Raw genomic sequence first — 24432 nt, forward strand, 5'->3', positions numbered from 1 at the left:
ACCTTTGTTGTGCTACTTAAAGGTGCAGTGTATCACAATGTTCTGTTTGTACAATGTTTGAAATTCTTTTTGACTACTCCCACAAACTTTTCAACTTTTGGAAAATTTGCTGGGTCAGATGGCAGTAAATGCCAGTCTGTTTTTGTTTTGTGTTGTTTTGTTTTTGTTTTTTGTGCCTATATGAATTTGATGTGAACTGTTGAATAAATGGACTCTATTTGTGTGCAGTGTACCAAGAGGGTACTGTTGTACCCAGTCAGTCGAATAATTCTTTGGGTTTGACACACTGCTTATTTTATTCCTTCCTCTCACAAGGCACAGCCTATTACATCAATTAACTGCTGTCATTAGCATCAGAATCGATCACTAATTGTATAATTTGGCCGTTGTTTGCCACAACCTGATGCCTATAGTGATCCCACAGGGATTTATATGATAATGTCAGCTGAAATCATTTTGGGTCACATGACATGAACAAACTGTTGTCCCTAACTATAATGGACATTTTTAAGTGAAGGGTTCACAGTACAGAAGTCATAAGTTGCAATATCCCATGTTTTTAACCAATGAAACTGTTTTTTTTTTTTCCCCGTGGAACTGCATGATTGTGCTCAAAATTCATAAGCGGGGGTTGTTTGGAACAGCTTAATGAAAGCGGACAGAAATTTAAGCGAGGGATCGGATGGTAATTATGAGCACGTCACACGGCAGACCTGGGCGTTGCTGACCCAGATAAATGGGGAAAGATCCTTGGCTCCTGGTTCGTTTTTCTTTCTGACACCCCATATATTAACGCAGGGCAGCTAATGATCCTCTCAAACCGCGCTCCTGTTCCATCACACTGTGTTTTTAATAACTCAGATCCGATCCTGTTGGATAGTTCCAACGTGCTGTGCTTTTAATTACCCGGAGCAGACCGCGTTAGACCGTTCCATCATGCTGTGCTTGTAATGGTACAGGGCTGACCGCGTTAGACCATTCCATCATGCTGTGCTTGTAATGGTACAGGGCTGACCGCGTTAGACCATTCCATCATGCTGTACTTGCAATGGTACAGGGCTGACCACGTTAGACCATTCCATCATGCTGTGCTTGTAATGGTACAGGGCTGACCGCGTTAGACCATTCCATCATGCTGTGCTTGTAATGGTACAGGGCTGACCGTGTTAGACCATTCCATCATGCTGTACTTGTAATGGTACAGGGCTGACCGTGTTAGACTGTTCCATCATGCTGTACTTGTAATGGTACAGGGCTGACCGCGTTAGACCGTTCCATCATGCTGTACTTGTAATGGTACAGGGCTGATCGTGTTAGACCGTTCCATCATGCTGTACTTGTGATGGTACAGGGCTGACCGCGTTAGACCATTCCATCATGCTGTACTTGTAATGGTACTGGGATGATCGTGTTAGACCATTCCATCATGCTGTACTTGTAATGGTACTGGGCTGATCGTGTCAGACCGTTCCATCATGCTGTGCTTCCAATAGCACAGGGCTGACTGTGTTAGACTGTTCCAATGTGCCGTGCTTCTGATGGCATAGGGTTGACCACATTAGACCATTCCATTGTCCTGTGTTTTGAATAACACAGATCTGATGGTGTTGGACCGTTCCATCCTGCTGTGCTTTTAATAACACAGGGCTGATGGTGTTGGACCGTTCCATCCTGCTGTGCTTCCAGTAGCACAGGGCTGACTGTGTTAGACTGTTCCATTGTGCTGCGTTTTGAAAAACACAGATCTGATGGTGTTGGACCGTTCCATCATGCTGTGCTTTTAATAACACAGGGCTGATCGTGTTGGACCGTTCCATCCTGCTGTGCTTTTAATAACACAGGGCTGATGGTGTTGGACCGTTCCATCGTGCTGTGCTTCCAGTAGCACAGGGCTGACTGTGTTAGACTGTTCCATTGTGCTGCGTTTTGAAAAACACAGATCTGATGGTGTTGGACCGTTCCATCATGCTGTGCTTTTAATAACACAGGGCTGATCATGTTGGACCGTTCCATCCTGCTCTGCTTTTGATAACACAGGGCTGATTGTGTTGGACCGTTCCATCCTGCTCTGCTTTTAATAACACAGGGCTGATGGTGTTGGACTGTTCCATCGTGCTGTGCTTCCAGTAGCACAGGGCTGACTGTGTTGGACTGTTCCATCCTGCTGTGCTTTTGTTGGACCGTTTCATCATGCTGTGCTTCTAACATGCATCATGCCGGGGTACTCCGATTCCCTTTGATGTCTCCACCATCGGAGCGCTGGTGAGCGCGAGGAGTCCGGTCCGAAGCACTTTTAGAAAGAATTTGTCTCAATGTGCTTCAACAGAACAACAAACGGTCACCAAACAAGCCAAAAGCGACAGTAGCGGGGGAAAGCTATCAGGAATCTTAAGAGGCGCGTTTCGAAAGGCGGGGCCGAAGCTTCGTCCTGCGTGGCTTGCTGTGCCACCTCGCTGCTTTTTATGGGACGAGAGCAAATGGCGAAAATAAGTGCACTGCTGTCAATCATTTCAGCGCGCCGCGATCCAAAGACCTCATACTGCAGCCCGCCTGCTGTTCGTGTGATACGCCTCCTACCGGGAACCTGTTTAGAGGAGGAATGCCATCATCGCAAATGTGCCACCTCATTGGCTGTGAACTATCACATTGCTGTTGTGATACGATGCGATGCCATTTTCATATGCCGAGAACTTGTCTGTCTTCATAAATCAATTGTAATTCATTTTCAAAATCAGTATGTACAGTTTTGATATTCGTGGATTTTAAGTGATTCCCCCCCCCCCCCCCCCCAAAAAAAAAAGGAAACAGGAAATGTTATTATCAGGGAATAGCACTCTCGCAGTTTCACTTTTCAAAACTCTAAAACGCTAATGGATTGGCAATCTCTCCAGGTTGTATTCCTGCTTCTCACCCTGCTGGGATAGACTTATGTGTATCTCTGTCTTTAAAGGCCTGTTACAATGAGACTTGTTGATAATGACCACATGTCGGCAAGGAAACAGTCCATGTATTACTCATGCGGTAGCCTACAGCTAAGGATAATACAGGGTCATGCATTCTCAATATGCTTAATTAATAGGTGACTGAGATTATGTAACATGTTAAGGGACCCACATATGCAATTTGTATACATATATACAAATTAATGAAGACACATTTAAAATGTGCAATTGATTGGCAACCTGTCCAGGGTGTATTCCTGCCCCTCGCCCACTGCATGCTGGGATAGGCTCCAACCCTCCCACATACGCCCTCCCCCCCCCCCCCCCTCCCAAACCCTAAACCAAGAAAAAGCAAGTTAAATGATGTACGGATGGATGAAAAATAAGGAAATGTCAGTCATTCATTTCACTCGATTTCGAAATGCTGTTTCGCTGTTTTCCTTTTAGTTCGCCGTCTCTTTTTCCGACGGTGTGAACAAGCCCCGGATACGAGCCGTGACCGCCGCTGCGAGAGGGACGTTATGAGCGTCCGCGCGCGGCGGGCGCGGAAATGCCGATGTCGTATTCAGGTCGGCGTTTCTGTCGTTCCGAAGCCGGCGTTTAAAAAAAAACGCCGTCTCTGATGTCTCGCATGCTCAGCGGCTTCCGGCGCGGTCAGATTCCTCCTCCGGATGGGACCAATTTGGAAGTTGTTCTGGCCCGGGCCGCCCTCTCCCAGACCGGTTTTCCTCCCCCAGTACTGCAGATATCATTCCACATAATGGAGCCCAGTCAAAAACATACAAAAATCACTCCAGTAAAATTGTGCAGTAGGCACCTACTAACTAACTACTAGGCTCAGTACATTACATTACATTACATTATAGGCATTTAGCAGACGCTTTTATCCAGAGCGACGTACAACAAGTGCATTGGTTCATGATGTAGAGGTGCAAAAGAAACACTAGAGTGAAGTAAGGATCGTAGTGCCAGAAGTGACCACATCGATCAGGACTCCAACCCTGTAGAGTAAGCTTGTTCAGCAAGCAAGAATCCTACCAAGTACAAACTAGCACTGGAATCACATCTAATCACACCTAATCAGACAAAAACAATCCTGCCAGATACACTAACATAATCATATTATCCTAACTATGTACAGTGAGCTAAACTATAGGCTAGGGAGGGGTGGGGAGAGGTGCAGCCTGAAGAGATGAGCCAGTACATTACAGGCATTTAGCAGACGCTCTTATCCAGAGCAACTTACACAACTTTTACATAGCATTTTACATTGCATCCATTTATACAGCTGGATATATACTGAAGCAATGCAGGTTAGGTACCTTGCTCAAGGGTACAACGGCTGTGTCCTACTGGGGAATCGAACCTACTTTCAGGTTAAAAGACCAACTCCTTACCCATTATGCTACACTGCCGCCCCAGTATGTTGCAATCAGATGATTGAATGATAACAGTATCAAGTATGTCTTCTATATGTGGGTATTCTGTATCTGTATGTCGTAGTTTATAGAAGCTATACAACTCGGACAATGCAAGCAACTTATTTTAATACGCTGAGAGTGAAAGAGTAATTTTCACATTACCTTGCGCTCATACAAACTTCTTTGTAAAATCGAGGTTATATGGTAATGTTGATGTCAAGCTGTACTGTATACTCACACCGTATCCATGACAACTGTACCCTGATACAACAAACGAGCAGAAGGTAAAGTTAATACTACTCAATCACTTTTAGCATATTAAAATAAGTTGCTGGCATTGTCCGAGTCATACAGTTATGTCCATATGTAGAAGACAAATGATACTGTAACCCATTCAATGATCTGATTGCACCCTACTGAGCCTGCTAGCTAGCTAGTGGGTACCTACTACTGCATGATTTGGCTGGGGTGATTTTAATTATCCATCCATCCGTTATCTATGTATGCTTATCCTGAGCAGGGTCACAGGGGTGCTGGAGCCTATCCCAGCGTGCATTGGGCGAGAGGCAGGAATACACCCTGGACAGGCCGCCAATCTATCGCAGGGCACACACACACCATTCACTCACACACACGCCCAGACCTCACATAACACATTTTTTTAAGGATTGGACTCCATTTCATGGGCTGATGTCATACGGGCTGCTGTCTCCCGGTGTCTGGATGTGCGGGGTGAGGGATAGACTCTGGAGAGGTAGACTCCCGCGGGTGGGCTGGGGGGGCTTAGGAACTCAGACACGAAATGGCGGCGTGACACGGTTCTGCACGAGCTCGATTCCTCGCGGGGAGGCACTTCATTTTTTTTATTTTTTACAAGGAGCCTTGTTCCTGACTCAGAGCGGCCCCTAGAAAAATAAGGCCGGTCGGCGGAGGAGATTTATCGACGAAGCGGCTGAAGGAAGACGCATCTTCACCCCGCCGCAGAAATGACATTCCGAGCGGTCGGCCGGCTTTTGGGCGACGCGCTAAAAGGACTCGTCTCCCGCCCGTCCGTTAGGGCCCCGCCATCCCCGCGGCCATTTTTGAAAGCTCGCACCTGTCTGGAACGAGCTGACTGCGCTTAGCGGGCTTTCTTGTCCTTTTTTTTTATTTATTTATTTTTTTTTTAAAAAGGACATCGCGGACCTTTCATCTTTTTACGCGATCTCTGAAATGATTCTCTCTTTGCCGAATGTGAAACCTCAGGGGCACTTGGGGTACTTACCGACGTGGAAAAACATCTCCACCTCGCTGCCCGCGCGAACAAAAGGCATTTTGGCTTTCAGTGAGGCTTTATTATTGTGCTTTTCTGTGCCAGGGTGTCCGACTGTTCTTACATGCTTTTAATTCCCTTTCATATTGAATCCTCACTGCGGGCTGGCGGAGGTGATTACCCACCCGCGTTTGAAAAATGCACAATTGCTAATGACGGATGTGCAAATTTTTTCTTAATTTCGTGACCTTTAGGCTTGATTAACATAACGAGAAAAACAAGTGGGAATGTGCAGTCAGGAACCTGCCCCCAAGTGAGAATGTGGAGTCTGGAATCCTGCCCTCAATTGGGAATGTGCAGTCTGGAGTCCCGCCCTGAAGTGGGAATGTGCAGTCAGGAATTCCGCCCTGAAGTGGGAATGTGCAGTCAGGAATCTGCCCTTAACTGGGAATGTGCAGTCAGGAATCCCGCCCTCAATTGGGGATGTGCAGTCAGGAATCCTACCCTCAATTGGGAATGTGCAGTCAGGAATTCTGCCCTCAACTGGGAATGTGCGGTCAGGAATTTCAACCCTTTACTTTCTTTGTTCAGTGGTATAAATGGCAGGGTCTGAATTCACAAAACATTCCATGCTGTTGTTTTGCACTACGACTGGAGGGCATGAGAAATAAATTATAAAGTAAAATATGAATAACGACATATTTGATTAATTTTACAATATGAATACAATTAATGGCATTCAGAAATTTATCTAACCTTTTTCCGATGCACAAACCCTTATTAAAGTTATTCTTATAAAGATGCATATGTTCCGGCTGTTGTTGTCATTTTCTTTCCTGTCGATGTGTGATTTATACCGGGGTTTTCAATAGCTCGAGCAGAAGCAATCTTTCACTGCGGAGGCAGAAATCAAAATGTCATGACTGCCAGACACGAACAGGCAGCCAAAGGCATGCTCGCGGCAAGAACGACAAGGCCAAGGGCGCCAGACATTTTAGAGTGATGTAGTCGGTTGCTTATTAGTGGCTTACAGTTCACCTGTCTCCTCTGACTGTTTATTGGCTGCTTACAGCCATCCCAGCCGATTGTTTATTGGCTGCTTACGCCCATCCCAACCAACTGTTTATTGGCTGCTTATGCCCATCCCAACCGACTGTTTATTGGCTGCTTACGCCCATCCCAACCGACTGTTTATTGGCTACTTACACCCATCCCAGTCAGATGCTTATTGGCTGGTTACACCTATCCCAGCTGACTGTTTATTGGCTGCTTACACCCATCCCAACCGACTGTTTATTGGCTGGTTACACCTATCCCAGCTGACTGTTTATTGGCTGCTTACACCCATCCCAACCGACTGTTTATTGGCTGGTTACACCTATCCCAGCTGACTGTTTATTGGCTGCTTACATGCATCCCAGCTGACTGTTTATTGGCTGCTTACATGCATCCCAGCCGACTGTTTATTGGCTGCTTACACCCATCCCAACTGACTGTTTATTGGCTGGTTACACCTATCCCAGCTGACTGTTTATTGGCTGCTTACATGCATCCCAGCTGACTGTTTATTGGCTGCTTACATGCATCCCAGCCGACTGTTTATTGGCTGCTTACACCCATCCCAGCCAACCGGTGTATTTGCTGGTGACACACACACGAGCCAACTGTGCATTGCCAGTTTACAGTAGGTAAATAAGGCCGAGCTGGGGAGAAGGCACTGGAGGAACTGGGTTAATCCGAGGTAATAATAATGTGCGGACAGGGAATGAACAGATCGAGGGAAATTATTCATTTTTCCAAAGGGGGGTGTCGAGGGATTGTGGCACTGTTCACCGAGTGTCCTGATTTTAGGGCATATTTATTCATCGCGGGGGATGTGGAGAACAGAGAGGTTGGGGTGCAGAAGCAGAACAGACGTGGGATGAAAGAGCGGTGGACTTCAGACCGAGGAAGACGGTAGAGAATGAAGAGGGGCTAATTGGTTAGCAACACGGTGAAAAGGAACACGGGTATCCGCGGGAGCGACAGGAAGAGGCAGGCCAGCTGAGTCGCGCAGCAAGAGTGCGTGCTATTTTCAGACGTTGGATAGCATGTGCATACAGGTGTGTGTGTGTGTGCAGGTTGCTGTGCATTGGTGTGTATCTCTAAGTGTGTGTGTGAGTGTGTATGTATTTGTGCGTGTGTGTGTGGAGTGAGGGGTATGTGGGATGTGTGTGTATGTTGATGTGTACATGGGGCATATGGTGCGTCCATCTGTGTGTGTCCTTTTTGTGCGTGTGTGTGTGTGTGTATAGAATGAGGGGTATGTGGATGTGTGTGCGTGTGGGTGTATATTTGTGTATCTGTAGATGTGTACATGGGGCATGTGGTGTGTCTGTCCGTGTGTGTTCTGTTTGCATCTGTGTGTGTGTGTCTGTGTGTTCACCTAGTCATTTCAAATAGTCATTTCAGTTAGCCTGTTCATCTCTTCCCTGCTGCGCCCAGCCCCAGTATGTAGTAGCCCCAGTCCAGAAGGTGAGGATCGCAGATGGCACTCACCTGAAGGCCCCGGATTGGCTTATAATGAGGACCCCTGAGGCTCACAAAGACAGCCTGGGGGCCAGGAGGGGCCACTTACAGCCACAGCTGCAACATGGGGGGAGAAGCACGGCAGTGGGAGGGGTTCTGAATTGTAGGGTTGTTATATAACTGCACCTGCGATGTGCAGGGGAGGGAGGAGGGGGGTCGGGACTGACAAGGGTTGTCAGGAACGGGCAACTTCCTGTCTTCTCGTGCCCACACAGGACTGCGTCTGCTGTGCTAGTACACAAATGGGAACGTATTCGCGAAAAGGAGTGTGTGTGTCCCGCATCTGAAAGGGTCAGAGAATTGCAAATTGTGTCAATGTGTTTAAATGAAGTCGTACACGGTCTTATGGCCTGACCGTGCAGTTGGCTTTGTAGTGTAAACAAATGAAGGTAATTCATCTTCAGCAAGCATTGGAACTGTATCCCCTGCACTGGGATTCTGGGAAAACACCATAGAGAGGAGCTGTATCCCTGCACTGGGATTCTGGGAAAACACCATAGAAAGGAGCTGTATCACTGCACTGGGGTTCTGGGAAAACACCATAGAAAGGAGCTGTATCACTGCACTGTGGAGTGCTGTTAAAACACCACACACAGAAACAAGGTGTATTATTGCACTGAACAGTAAAAACATGATGGAAACGAGCTGCATCAGGATTTCTGCAGTTCTGTGTTGACACTCCATGTATTAAACTTCCTGTTGAACAACAAGTGAATAACAGCATGATTTGAACACAGCCGGGGTTTTGACTGCTCCAACCTTATCCATCTCGGAAGACTTCACACTTGGTTCTCTGCCATCACAATGTGTTTCATTCTGCACCTCTGTTGAATTAATTATTTGAAGGCCAAGCGTGGGATTTGCAGTCTATCTAGCTGTGGGTATGTGAAACTTTACCTTTTGTCTTTTCCTAAGGAGGGAAAGTTTTTGAATAATGCATGAAGGATTTAACTTTTTCACTTTTCACCCAAGCCCCAGCTTCTGTTCTTAACTCAAGGTGGGGATTCGTTTGTTTAGTCATTCACCCTCCCCCTGTCCAATGCCTCTGCTCAATCTGAGCGATATTGATCACTGTCGAGATCGTAAATCCGCGCTCGTGTGCCTTGATACTCCATCAACTGCGTTTTCGAGTTGATGGAGTAATCATTCACCATAGCGCAAATAGCATTGCATTACGTGGCCCGAACCGACCACTTTGGGTCCATTTGCATGCATTTAACGGTGACAGAATGGAAGCCATTTTCCAGATCTCGATGCTATGATTATGAATGATGGACAGGAAACGAACATCAAAATGCTTTTTGATGCACCTCAAGCTGGCATCAAACTACATTTAAAATATGTGGCTGCTATTTCCGTGAAAGTACCACTTGGAAGTTTTCCAGAGACGTGATGCCACTTAAGGAAGCATTTCTCTTCCGGTGTTGGTGCTTAACTCTTTTGTCTGACAGGATGTGTCTGTGTGAATGAGGTGTTCTTTTCACTTGGCGTGATGAGTCTGCTTGCACTGAAGAAGGCTCACTGAATCTCATAACACGGGCATGTTTCTTTTGAAGAGCATCTGTTTCCGAGTCTCCTCTTGCTCTTCTTGCCCAGGTTCAAATGTCCCCCATCCTCAGTAACCATGTTCTGTTCAAATCAATTTTATTTTATTTGTATTGCACTTTTTTTTTTTTACAGAGACAGTGTTTCAAAGATGGTTTTCACTGGAAGTAGAAAAGAAAATTCAAGAACACTCAAACCGTGGTGAGAGAAAAACTCCAACGAGAAGAAATGTTGGGAGAAACCTGGCTATAGAGGGGCAGCCCATCCTGTATCCAGGCCCAGTGTAATAGTTAAGATAGAAACATAGTGTTCTAGGAAAATAACGTATGCAACAGCACCACATAGATAAGCTGATTTTATTGCGTGTTTTTATTTTATATGAATAGACGTCTCGCAATAAAATGATCTGGTCTGAAAACATTCTGCATCTACTCAAATATATATGTGGCTACTGTATGCAGCTCAGTTTTGGATATTGTTTTATTAATTTATTATCCAAGTATCACAAATTTAACGGTGCGTGTCCTACATGTTTTAGGTGAGTGTGCAGTGTACAGCAAACAACAAAACATTGGTGTCCAGATTCTCGGATGGTTTTATGCATACAAATGCATTCAACATTTCAACAATCCATGTGCGGTAATAATGCATTCAACAATTCAAAAATCCATTTGAAGTATTTATAGATCAAAATGGCTTTAATAATGTGCAATCATCCTACATTGTAAATACATGTGTGCAGAGGCCTACATGAGGAGATTTTATGATGATTGTATGCGTGTATGTGTTTGGATTGTTCCTTGTAGTCCAAATGATTCACCTTTCTGGTGTCAGAAGCTCATTGACCCCTGGCGAAGTTTCCATTTTATAGAGACTTAATTAAATAAGTCTATACTTTACCTGTCTGAACTGAGTGCCTTGGGTGGGATCAACTGTGGTGGCGGTGGCGGCGATGTTTTCAAATGACACCTATAAAACAAGGAGTGAAATGAGTCTCCAGTTCAGCTTACTGCTCCCCGCCATGGCGGCCTCCCTGGCAGAGCAGTGGGCTTTTATTGCCGTTTTTTTTCTCCCAGTCGGCTTACAAGGTGTCGCCGCTGATGCTCTGCCAAGAGCCTCCTCTACAATTACACTCTCTGACCCCTCAGCTGTGAACGATGCTTAAAGTGAAAGATGGGCAGTAATTGAGACCGAGGCAGGCGCTCCTTTGTGATTCTTAACAAGATAAGTTTGAATCCCTTGATTAGGCATTCGGGAGTCATTTCAACCCCAACTCCCCCCCCCCTCCCCCACCCCACCCCACCCCACCCCACCCCGCAATCTTAGCGAGCTGACAGCAAGAAATATATGCAGCGCTCAAAGGTGGTTCTGGTTATTTATTTTTCAAGAGGTTTTTATGCTCCAGATTTGTAGCCACTGCCTTGATGCATATGGATGGAAAATGACAGGCGTTGATTGCCACGGGCTGAAGTTTCATTGCATTGATGGCGCTATTTATGGTCTCGGCGTAGCGCTACGGTCCGGTTATTTTACTGTCTGCAAGGGCCAGCCGTTACATCTGACCCTTTTCTACTCGGGGCAGCTGTGACGCGGTCTTTTACTTCTGGAACCCCAAGCGCTGATATTTCTGGCCTAGATTCTGTCAGTTTGTCCTTAACTGTGGCTTACGAAACAAATGAAAGCGTTCTTAACATAGTTCAGCAAGTTAGCAAGTTGGTGATCACCCAACTGACCGAACGGAATTGACTAATTCTGAGGAAGAGGACTTCATGATCACACCTTTACTGTCACACTCTTGAGTGATCTTTACTGCATCGATAACAACAACAACAATGTCATCCTCATCATCATATACAACACGATATGAACTGTACTGAGTGCTACTCTAGGTAAGCCCACCTGCTCAAATAAATTATTTAGCTGCACCAGGGTCTTTCATAGATTCCTTCCTGAAAGTGGATTTTCCCCTGCTTAATCACTTGTACGTGCTCTTCCATGAATTCACCTTTGATTTAAAGTAATTAACGAAGACATAATCATCATCTGAACCGGTTAGTACATTTTAGCATGCCGCTGCAGTCATCAAATAATGCGGTCCAAGGGCATTTCCGCAAACGCCGACCGAGGCTAATCGCTCCCTGTGGAAATGCATTTGGGGATTTAGCTTCTGCCTTCCTTTTTTTGTGCGTGATGGAAAACATACTTAGCCGGCAAGGTTAGCCGTACAATGGCAGATTGAGTCACGGGCGCCGCTGCCTCTGGGCCTTTGTGCCAGGGTCTTAACCCCCCTGTGGCAGGAAGTTACCGACCAGTCGAGACGCGGCAATAAATAGACACGGGCTTTCAGCCCCGTTAAAGACGCAACGTAGCGGAGACGAAGGGCCGGGCGCGAGCCGGATTCCGGCCTCCGTGAGAAGCGGGCTGTGAACGAGCCTCTCGTTCCGTGCCGCGCCTCGCAGTAAATACACCCCCCGCGCGTGCTAAAACATGCTAAAACGTGCTAAAAACGTGCTAAAGATCTCTGCGCGGCGAGTGGCAGCTTTCCCCTTTCGTATAGTTTTCGATCGAGTGGACAGGATTTGACGTCTGCGTTCCTCGGCTGTGCCGCGAAGCCTCCGACTGAACTCCTCGGCTTATCTGTATTCAAACGGGCCGACTCCGCGTCGTTCCCCGCGGGCCGAGGGTTTTAACGCCGGGCCCTTTTCCCCGTGTGCCGCGCTAGCGCCACGGACTCCGGAGCGCATAATACGCTTTCCCGTTAATAAGGGCCGTAAATGAAGCGAGACGCCGGCCGCAGCCGCCGCAGCCTCCTAACCGCCGCGGTTATAACCTCATTAAGAAGCGGTGTCAGTTGGCATTATTTCATAGCGCCGCTTGCCCCCCCCACGCTGTTTCAGGCTTCGGTGGACTCGGCGGCGCCGGCGCCCGTAACTAACTTTAAGCAGCTGTCCCCTAGCCGGTTAGCGCGCGGCTAAGTCCCCCCGGGCCGCAAGCTGCGCTTCCGGGGGCCGGTCGTAAGGGAGCCGGCTCCGGCCTCCGAGCCTCCACCTCAGTCCAACGAGACCCCGCGGGCAGGAGACATATTTCATTCGGCAGTTCCCCCAAGGGGATATAAATTATTCAAAGCTCAGATTAATCTGATTCGGTAAAAGCCAGGCCCGGAGGTCAGGGCCACGCTGCGGAAACAGACGCAAGAGGGATCGGCGGATATTTACGGAAGCGCGGTTCACGGGTCGCGTTCTCTTTCTTTCCTTTTTTTTAATTTGGCTATATTTAACTCGAAAGTCCCTCGAGAAAAATAAATCTTTTTCAAGGGGAACGCCTGGCCAGGATGACAGCCACAGGACGGTAGTTTGACCGGCGGCCATCTTGTACATGTGCGGTCGGTCACCAAGCAGGAAACAGCGGGGCGGGGCGGGGCGGGTCAGCCTTCCTCTTCTGATGAATGCATCGCGACAGAGTCAATCTTCCTACCTGGCACCACTCCCTCCACTCAGGGGCCCGGAATGAAAAATGGAACCGCTGAGAGTGGTTTTGGAGGAGGCGCGCGGCGTGACTTCTCCCAATCAGAGGAGTGTTTTTTAAACGCGACGGGGGCCGGCGATGTCCCGAAGGTAACGGAGTCGGGCAGACGCTGATTCCAGACCGCGCGTCTAGACGCCCCCTCCCCTCCCCTCCCCTCCAGCCCCCTTCCGAACCCGCCGATCATTATCTCCGGAGGGGCGGACGATTCCCCCGAAAACCACCCACGGGCCGGGGGCGGGCAATCCGATCTTTCCCCTGATTAGGATTGGGCTCTCAGATCCGGCGGCCGGCTCCATCAGTTGCTCTTAAAGAGAGTTGACGGGCGGGAAGGTAATGAGCCTGAATGGCTCCGCGCGCTGGTTGATGAGCCGCGGCCGGGCCCCGTGATTGAGGCCGACGCACGCCTCGCGCCCCGGGGCACGCGTAGGGATGTAGGAGTCACGCCCGATTTAACGGATCCGCTGCCATTCCGCCGCGCCGCTCCAAGGACATCGGTCGCCGCGGCAACCATTCGGAATGCTGTAATTAACAAAACGCGCGACGTACACACGCACGTATGTATGCACACACACACACACACACACACACACACACACACAATTTACTCCAAGAGAAATCACTGTGGTTGTTTTTTTTGGCTGGACCGCACCAGCGGGGCCAGCCCTACAAACGCGAATGTCTGTGACTGAGTGACCGAGCAATGAAGTCACACCATTGGTCGGCCGAGTTTTCGCATGCGCTATGTTTTGACCTGGTCTTGTTTTTAAGTACATTGACAGGACCCCTGGGCCCATATTCAGAAAGCATCTGGGAGTGGGAGCGCTGAACCAGGATCAGTTTTGCCTTTTAGCCCAAAATAGATATAGCCATTTCGCGGACGGGGGAAAAAAAAACCTGATCCTAGATCAGCACTGCCAGTTTGAGTGGCTTTTATGAATGCGGACCTTGGACTAAAAAGCTATTTAGTTCCTATTGAGCAGCACATTTCTTTCACCCAGCGCTTTTTTTATTGAATACAGGGGGCCCATTTTAATGGAATAATCTGCCGTGTTTCGTTATCGGTGCCCCCGACGCCGGCGTCTTCGCGGGGTCAAAAGAGAGTTTTTATTAAAAGCGCCTTTCCGCCGCGCGGACCCTTTTCTCCCGCGCGGCCGCTTTCGTTTCGCGCTTCGTTCCGTTTCCGTTCCGTTTTTATCTCTCCGCCTTGTCCGCGCGTCTATCTCGTGCCGCGAAGCGCTTTGCGCGCCGCGAAAGAAGGGAGTCGTCGGCGAGCCGCGCGGCGCTCGAGCTCGAGCTCGCGGTGCGATCCGACGGAGTCGGGGGGGGGGGGGGGGGGGCGACGAAGCGACTTCGGCTTCGAGCGAGACTTTTAAGCACATGGGGCTGCGCGGCGCGGTTCTCTTCTTCTGTGGTTTTTGCCGCGACGGACGCGGAGTGCCTCCTTGCCTCGTTCTGCAGCTCCCAAGAGTGCCTCATTGTTTTCCGCCCGGTAACCCCCACACCCCCCCATTCTCCATTAGCAGGTCCGTGAGCGCTCAGTCAGAGCGACAGCAGGATTTGGGCAGCGCACGAGCTTGATCTCAAAGCTAAGATCTCTCCCCTGGTTTAAATAGCGTTGCTACGCGGCCGCGAAAAAAAAAAAAGCATGTGAGCTGGGAAGGCGCGGCAACCCTCCGGGACTTCATTTCGGGTTTCCTGTTCTCCCTGTGTGACCGCGCGGACCGTACGCATAGCAAGCGCGCCAACTGCGCACGCTCCAGATAACATGCTTGTTTTGAAGAGAGGTTGTGCGAGGAGATTCGCCATTACCCACATTTTTATAAATTCGTCTTTGAAAGCATTTTTGCCTTCTTCTTGTTGTTCAGCCAAAAACAACAAAGACAGGAGCTGTTCTTGCTGTCATGAGGTCGCCATTTCTTTTCCTAATGCGCATACTACTACTACTACTACTACTTCTAGATTTTTATGGCGGTTGTCAAACAATGTTATGGTGCATTACCGCCACCGAGTGGAGTGTGGATCGGGAAATGCGCGTGTGTGGAACACCAGACCGACGCGGACCCTGAACTGTAGCATGAATGGAACCGCGCGACCGGTACGAGTCCGCAGCTGTCCGCGGAACGCGGAAAGTACGTCCGAGCCTTAACCGCGACTGAGGAGCGAAGGAGTTTTCGGGTTGAACACCGCCTCCCCCCCCCCCCCTGCTTATCACGTTATCCCGTGGCCACTCCACGCCAGGTGGGCTACGATAAGACCTCTCGCCTTTTCAATTATTTGCCGTCAGGCGAGGGGCGCGTTTAAACTGCTGCGCAGGCGGAACGCGCAGACGGAACGCGCAGGGCCCCCGCAGCTCCGAGCGTTTCATAAGCCCTCATTTTCCAGTTCTCCTCCCCTGCTTTGTTGTGTTTCGCTAAGCCGGCTGAATTCGCCGCACTGGAAATCTATTTTCGAAAATAATGCTCGCAGTGGAATTCCTGTGTGAATTTCACGTAAGGGGAAAACGTGCACTCGCCGTACTGTATGGAAATTGCTCAACGGTTGATAAGCTTTAACGTTTCATATTTTCGGTTCCCTGCCCTACAGCGCAAACATAAGAATTTCATAACCTGTCAAAATGGCGTGCGTGTATGGCATACAAAAGTGCGCGGAGTGCGATTTAAACCACTTATTACGTTTCAGGTGGTTTAAATCAGCGGTTCTCAGACTCAACCTTGGGAGAGCGCTGTGTCTGCTGGTTTTTGTTCTAGCAACAAACGCAGACCCAGAATTTTAACAAGATGTTAATTTTTTCATAAATGAGCTTTTCATGTTTTGAGAGATTGTGCGCCCTCGAGCCACATTATGCCAGGAATAGCTTTGCATGGCATGAAGAATACAAATCCCAAAATCCCCGGTATTCTAACGATACACAGAAACAGCTGAAGGAAGTGATTATATTTGTTATTTCCTCCTGTTTGATGCGATGTTTCTTCACCCTGACGAAGAAGCTTGTCTCCGAAACTCGTCGTTCTTTCCCCTTGATTAAATAAATATCTCCTTGATTTAATAAACATCTCCTAAGAACAGTGATTTTTCAGCTTGTTTTACCTTTGCTGGAATATGACCTTATTAGTGTCAGCAATCCATTCTCACCTTATAATGTGTACCTTAAGTGTAGCAGGAGTCTTGTGGCTCAGAAAAAACGTATGACAAACCACAGTGCCACACCAGGGACACCTCTGGTAGGCAATGATCTCTGGAGGCACCCCCATCATAAAAATGAAACAGCTTTGCTTCCTCTACTGTATGCCGAGCTTGTTTTACACATTTAAAATATGCTTCAGTGAGCACATCCTGCGAATCTAAACCATACATGTATTTATTTTTAATTCTGTTCATATGATTGCATGTCAGGACGTGAAGCAGAATGTTTTTCCCCTCTTGGTGTGTGTGTGTGTGTGTTTGGGTGCGTGCGTGTGGGTGCGTTCACGTATTTGTCTATATCACAGTTTCTGTGACTGTGTGCATGTGATCGTCAACTTGATATGATAGAAATAATTAGGTAACTCCTGTTTACAAGAACGTGTGCTGTTTTTTTTCCGATCTTCTTGAATCTGTGCCTGTCCGCATGCCAGACAGAGGTCCCCTGGGGGACCGCTGGATGCAGAGCAAGTCCTCAACGCGAACGAAGACGAAAAAACTTTGCCTCAGGAGTCACAAACGACAAAGCTCCGCCATCTTGCTTCCCTGTGATTTTAACTCGGCATGCTTGGCTGCTGTTTGACAGTAACTTATTATAAAATAATTTCATACGTTTTCCCCGCTGTGTCCAGCTGGCAGCTAAAAACAGTTGCTAGAATCGAATGGAAACGAGAACTTTCAGAAGTTTTCATAGATCTCTTCTCATCTGCTTTAGTGACGAGGCCTCTCACATTTCCTTAAATAAAATATTCACAACCTGCTAAATCATCTGTTATTTACGGTATAGCTCATTTGCTAATGGGCTGTAAAGCAGCGCTTTGTAATGGATATTTTCCTGAGGGGCCCAAAACCATAAAAAAAAAACAACAATTGAGCCAATTAAAGGGAAAATTTACATTTCTAAATTATTCCTGAGCTCCTTTAAAAAGTAATCAAAATCTCAGCTTCTTGAAAACAGTGGAATGGATGAAATAGCTCAATGAGCATATTTTTTTTTGGGAAAATAGGCCAGAACTTTCAGAGCTGTCGGGACAACACAGGTCCTGTGATGGTCGAGTCATTGCAAGCGTGATGCGTATAAAAAGTGTGTGCACGAGCGGTCTATCTGGGATCTGTTGAGATTCCTGAGTGCCGTGCACAGCCCTCACAGCGCTTGAGGATTGAGAAGCCACTGGAAAGGTCTTCCTCAGCAGGTTTAGGGCAGGCATAGAGTGGACCTCATTTCTCTAGAATCCAAGACCTTGGTTCATTATAATCCCGGACCAATTGGATTATATACCCCCTTGTTCACGAAAGCTGTTAAAGTAAGGCCTTTGTTTCACTCAGAAGATCTCTTTATGTAATGAAATGTATCGTAGCTGTATGCCTTACCTTTTTGTGCATTGGTTATTTTCTGAGATCATGTGGTTTTTTTTCCCCCCCAATGGCTGTGATAAACACTGTGAAGAAAACCCGCTGTGACGTACTGCGATCGAGTAGCAGTTTACTTTGACAAACTTTAATCGGGTGCCGTATTTTCAAAGGGCGGATTTACGTAAAAAAGTCAAACGAAACGTTTCGACGAATCCCGCAACTCCGCATCGACTGCGTCGGCACCGGCACACTGCAAGCATCTCATTTTAGACCTGCTCATAAAGACCTCCAGTCAAACTTGACCGGGTCTGGGCTGCGGTCCAACCAGCCGCCCGTCAAAAAGCGAAGCCCTTTTCAGATGCACCGATCATTAATGCTATCTGGCATCTCCTGCTTTGGAAAGATTGTTTTAAAAAAAAAAAGGCCTAATGGACGTCTGAGGACCGCGCTGTGGATTTTCTGAGGTCACCTTCTCGCTGCAGGACGCCGCGTTGTGTACGAAGAGGTCCGTGCTGTTCCCGTTTTTTTCAAGGCTTAGGCTAAATGATGATGACATATTTTTTTGAAAAAAAAAACCTAACAAAACATTTCAATTAAACCCGCGACCCAGCTGAGTTCTAAAGGAGTTTTGTTTTCTTTAAGGAGGAACAGGATGTGCTGAATGGCCAAATTTAGCCTTGGCGGTTGGACACACCGCTAGGTTTTAATGCTTTCTTTTGTGAGAAAAAAAGAAATGTTTGGACGCGCGACCTCCTCTTCTGGGGCCTTTCTCATTGGAAATGGAATGACGCGCGACACACATACTGTAAGCAAAAGATAAACAGACGGCCAGTTCAGGATAAAGAAGTTACAACAATGCTTTTCAGACTGGTACAGGGCTCCAAGCCCGCTCGGAAACGCTGATGAAAATTTAAAAAAATTTTATTTCATAAAAAATAATCATAATAGAAATGCCAAAGGATAAAATGGCTTCGTGTAAAGCACAGAGCCCATCCTTTCTCCGTTTCTACCGGAAACGAGAAGTCTTAGAATTTGTTTTGGAGGAAGACCTTCGGTGTGCCTTTCAGAGATGGTTTTTCAGGAGAACAAATTAGAACACAAACAATTTGGGGTAAAATGCAACTGTAAATCAGGAAGAGAAATGGCAGTTGGATACTATGGGCCCAGACTGATGTCACTGATTTTTGATGACCTGCTCAGGTTCGGCATGAGCGAATCACAAGACGGGTTCATGCGGAGTTCCGACCCAGCGGTGCCATTTGTGGGCACATGACAAGAGCCTTGTGGGGACGCCCTGCGTAAACTGACACCGCCCCAGCCGGCTTGGACCAAACCGCAAATGAAACGCATGCATCCACATCCCTTCGCCCAAACAACGAGAATCCCCAGAGAAAGCTCCCGTGCGTGAGGCGAAAGTGAATTTCTAACAGATAACGTGTGTTTCGGCGATGAGCTCGTCCGCTTAAGGGATTTAAAGTTCGAAAGTTCGCTCGATGAGCTGTGTCGGTGGTCCCTAGCCTGCAAAATTATGAATTCATTTTTCACTGAACAATGCTTAAAGGCAGAAATCTGTTCTTCTGCAGAAGCCAGGGCACATTTCAACACACACTGGAGTACACGCTTGCAAGACGTTGTGGAGCAGATGATTCTCAAAGAACAGGAGGCTAACATAGGTCTACCTGAGAGAGAGAGAGAGCAGAGAGGCTGCTCTGAAAATAGCTGACCTACCGTTGTGAGAAAATGGAGAGGAGTCAAAGAGACAACGACCTGGACCATCTGCAGAACTATTCAACTCTTTTAAAATGGCAGCCTCGCATCTTGTAATAATTTTGAGATAAAATATGAATTGAACAAACTAGAAATGACAAAATCCCCACTCACTTAGGAATTTGTCGAGAAATGGTGGCTTGACCGTGACTGAAGCAAAGCACAACTGTAGCAATGTAAAACTGTGTAACAAACGCAGCCCACTGGAAAATCCACTAAAGAGGTGTGGAGGTGAGAAGCAAGCTGAACACGGTGTAGCTGAACACCGCTAGCAAGAGCCTGTGCAGCTTCTGCGTACGCGGTATAGATACAGCTTTACCCTCACTTCCTCTGGGGGGGGGGGGGGGGGGGGGGGGTGGGGGGGTATTCTCAATGGACAGTCCTGCTGTGACTTACTCCTCAGACTACACCACGTTCTGCCTCACTCTAATAATTATCTGGGTGGCGGTGGTTGGGGGGCTGGACTTGCAGCGCAGGGGGGTTGCAGGTTTGATTGTCAGGTGGGGGCACTGCCACTTGCACCCTTGAGCAAGGCGTGTCAGTAAATGTCCGGCTGTATAATTTATGCTTTTATTTATTTATTTATTTTTGGACATAATAGAAATGTGACAGGACGGCACAGAGGTGTAGCAGGTAGCACAGTTGCCTCACAGACAGAAGGTCCTGGGCCTTTCTGTGAGTTTGCAAGTTCTCCCTGTGTTCGCGTTGGTTTCCTATCCCATCAGTCTGCTTAATAAGGTGAAGAATGTCCTCTCCGGGTTTGGAAAAGTGCTGGATACTGTCTGGCCTGTAGAATAAATGGCTTATATTATGTGGTTTGATATTCTTATCTTTATTATTTTCCGGCATATTCACTCTCCCTGGAAGCTCACTTGGTTTCTGTCATAATGAATGGGAAATATATTGCTTGCAGAGAGCAATCACAGCATTCTTACGGGGGGGGGGGGTAAGTAAACAACGCGTCGCGTTTGCTCATCTACTCCTTAAATGAAACGGAAAACCTCAGAAAAAGATGAACGCGCCAACGAGACGATAAAGGCGAGATCGCCGCAGACAGGCAGCTCCGGACACGACTCACCGATGCAGATTTGTGTGCGCGCTTTGTGCTTTCCATTAGCAGGTAAATAGCCACGCCGACTTTGGAAAGCACCTCTCTCTCTCTCTGCTTATTACCAGAGGGTGTGCATTTAATCACTTAAACTGTGATTAAGTCTGTGCGTCCCTCTTTTTTTTCCCTTTTTTTTTTTTTTTTACATCCCCTTAACTTGATTTCGTATGCAGAGCTTTCATTATCAGAAGCTGGGCAAAAGCGAAAGGGAAAAACAAAATTAATTTCACAGAGGAGTAAAAGCAACAAATTATGTTAAGAGGCACAAATAGACAAACAACTCTCAGCGCCGTAAAATTCAATGTAATGTCCTTTAAAAATTTTATTCAATGTTTTTTTTAGCCATGCCTAAAAAAGGCAAAAACATCCGTGCACTGTATATGATAGCAACATTTCAATCCGCATGGTACGATTGTACAGCATCTGTCCAATGTTGATACATAAAAGTCATTATCTTGGGACTATTTCTCAGCCTCCATTTGCAACATTATATTATCTTACTTGTTTGAAGATGCATCTTCTTTTCATGCTTCTATTCAGTATCTAAGTTTGTATTCTCATCAGCCTGTGTGGCAAATGAACTGATTTTCCCATTCGCATATTTGTGGACTTAAGTTCATCGAGGGAACTGCATTTCTAAATATTTGCAAGCGGCTTTGAGCCCAAAAAGCCTGTAATGGCATGTTTTTGTGTACTTAAAAAAAATAATTTCCGGGATTCTGCAGCAATTATTTGGTCCAAAGTGTGATAGAGACTAGCATTTAGAGTAAAATCAATTTACCAATTTTGTGGGTGTTTGCTCTGACTATTGGTTGCTAGAGCCTTTCATTTAGAGAGAGAATACATCGCGTGTGCAGATGGGAGTTCATTAATCGCTGTGGTGTGCCGTTAAGGTCGGCCAGGCATGTGGTCGCTTCCGCACGTACCGCTTTGTTGAGCTTATAATTGGTATAAATTTTGAACGACAATCCATTCCTCGTGAATCAAGAACACGTTAACGTGTCCGTCGCCCCCTGGTGCCAAACTACAGCTGCTGCTGGTTAAATTCGGCAGAAAGTTAAGTACCCGACCTGCAGCCGAAGTAAAATTTTAAAGCCCTTTCGCGCGGGGGCTGCGTTGGGAGGAAACGGCACTGGACGCTTCTCGGCCGCCCGGGTCGGGAGTACACGATCGTTCCTCGCGGAGAGTCGGCGGAAGAGCTTTATTGCAAACGAGAGCCCGAGCGGCTCTTCAAGCGGCGAACTAGCGAGAACGCTTCGCCGCAATCAGCGCGCGTTTCATTTCCGTTTAAACGTCCTACAGCTGGCGGCGTCCGTAAACGACGTCTCGTGCGCATCCACAGACGCCACTCCGCTGCTGAAAAGGCACGACGAAGCCAAATGTTGATGCATTCACACGCAAAGCTAAAAAGATGTGCATCGATTATTCAAAAAATAATAACACACGTATCGAAGCCTACGTCTGTATGTTGCAACAGGAACTGAACAGCGGTAGTTGTCATCGCCAAAAATTCAGACATTTTAAACAAAGCCGGGAGCCGGTCGTCTTGCCTACGCGGTGTTCATTCTGTATGAATAAAGGCCGCTCTTCTGCTGTAATCCTGAGAGCAGGGAGAGGCAGATTCATTACATTACATTACATTACAGGCATTTAGCAGACGCTCTTATCCAGAGCGACTTACACAACTTTTACATAGCGTTTTACATTGTATCCATTTATACAGCTGGATATATACTGAAGCAATGCAGGTTAAGTACCTTGCTCAAGGGTACAACGGCAGTGTCCTTACCCGGGAATCGAACCTGCGACCTTTCGGTTACAAGCCCAGTTCCTTACCCACTGTGCCACACTTCCGCCCTCTGCAGATTCACGTCCACAGCAGCAGCCTCGCTCTGCATGAGCTGTGCGAACCTCCGAAAACAATTTCGACTTTAAAGCGAAGCCCTAAATTTGGATGCTCTTTGTTTTGACCATCGAAAACTAGCCTTTTATCCCGCAGTTATACGCCAGTGATCTTTATTTGGTTATTTGTTAATTTTTTTAAAATCCGGATTCAAGAGTGTAAAACATGCAGTCGCAGAACCTCAGATGGCAGCATGGGTTCTAGGGGTAGGGAGCATGTGATGAATGATCGTGAATTCTCTTTGAGTGCAGGATGGTTTTTGGAGTACGCAATACTTGCATCGTAAATTTTGTCACAGATCATAAGATTTACTGCACCTGTGACATTGGCCTATTAGCAGTCCACAGTTGTGTCGATAATGTGAGAGAAAAGTTATTTTCAATGCTGGCATCGGATTTGCATTTGACAAATCACCAGCTTAATTGAGGTTGAGCCATATATCCATCCAGTTCTTTTGATTATTGAATACCATCCATCCATCCAAATTATAATTATATTCACACCCCTTTATTTTGATACTTTCATCCATCCATCCATTGTCTATACCCGCTTATCATGGGCAAGGTCCTGGAGTGGTGGTGCTGGAGCCTATCCCAGCATGCATTGGGCGAGAAGCAGGAATACACCCTGGACAGGCCGCCAGTCTATCACAGGGCGCATACATCCTTCACTCACCATTCACTCATACACACAGTCATACCTGTGGGAAATTTTAGGGTCTCCAATTAGTCTTTGGGCTGTGGGAGGAAATCGGAGTACCCAGAGGAAACCCCTGTGGACACAGGGTGAACATGCAAACTCCACACAGAAAGGCCCAGGACCTTCTTGCTGTGAGGCCCCATATTGATTGTTGGATTGTATGAGGAAATGCTTGAGAGACCCTATTGTTTTTTTTTTTTTTAATTTTATTTATTTTTTAGTACAACTGATATCAACATTTCGAAGGATACTCTTACCTTTTTCTTTCTTTACCGTTGGGTCCATGAGGTTGTGAAGCTTAGGCAGAATCAGACGTTCCCTGGCCCCCATTTTTCACTGGGATTTTGCTGTTTGATTGAAATGACACTCAAATCCGGGGATGGAAGTAATCATTCAGGAAGTGGTCGCAGTTGATATGACTCAGTCTTCTTGAAGAGGCCAATCTGGCATTACAGAAAATAAGCCCTCCAAAGCTGGTAAAGGTCAGAAAGAATGTATATAATTCCTGCTTCAGCAGAATCTGTGGTAGGATACTTTATGTTCACTCAGTAAGTATTTAACAGAACAGGAATGGGTGGGGCGGCTAAATCGAATGCCTTTTTCATAGCCACCTGCAAACGCAAGCTCCTGGCAAATGAACAAAAAGCATGAAACGTCTAACCCAATCGAAGCACCCGCTACGGTAGCGTCTGAGGCCGCTATTCGCCGTTACCGTCTGCACTGATTCCCACAGCCTTGGAGCACCTTGGAATGTCACACTGCGGCTTTAACGGTAAAACGTCCAAAAGCGTGTGTCAGCCAAACAAGTCTCCGCGTTCTACCGTCCTATTCGAGTCAGCGAATGAATGCAAAATGCGTCAAATATGGCCGCTCGTGCCTGAAGAGCGGCCTCCGGGCAGCAGTTTGTTCGGTCCCTAATCCAAAATGAATAGACTACATAATACGCGCGTATGAAATTAACGTATGTAATCAGAGAGGAGTCGTATTTTTCCGTAACACCACCGCGTTTACCCCTCGTTCCGAACTCGCGTCGCGAGCGCAACATGGCCGCCCGTCCGCTCCGGGAGCGGCGCTGCGGTCCTCGCGCGTCTCGCACACGGGCCGCGCCCTCGGAGCGCGGCGCTGCGTGCGGCGCGCGCGGCGCGAAGGGCAGCCGCAGATCGACGCGC

The 24432-nt window shown here is 47.3% G+C and overlaps 1 protein-coding gene across 2 annotated transcripts in view; it reads left to right on the forward strand.

The window, feature by feature from the left end:
- LOC118216712 (acid-sensing ion channel 2-like) overlaps nucleotides 1–24432 on the forward strand; it is a 359513-nt gene that overhangs the window by 295664 nt on the left and 39417 nt on the right. The window lies entirely within an intron of this gene.

The sequence above is a fragment of the Anguilla anguilla genome, chromosome 17, assembly GCF_013347855.1.
Source record: "Anguilla anguilla isolate fAngAng1 chromosome 17, fAngAng1.pri, whole genome shotgun sequence".
Lineage (NCBI taxonomy): Eukaryota > Metazoa > Chordata > Actinopteri > Anguilliformes > Anguillidae > Anguilla > Anguilla anguilla.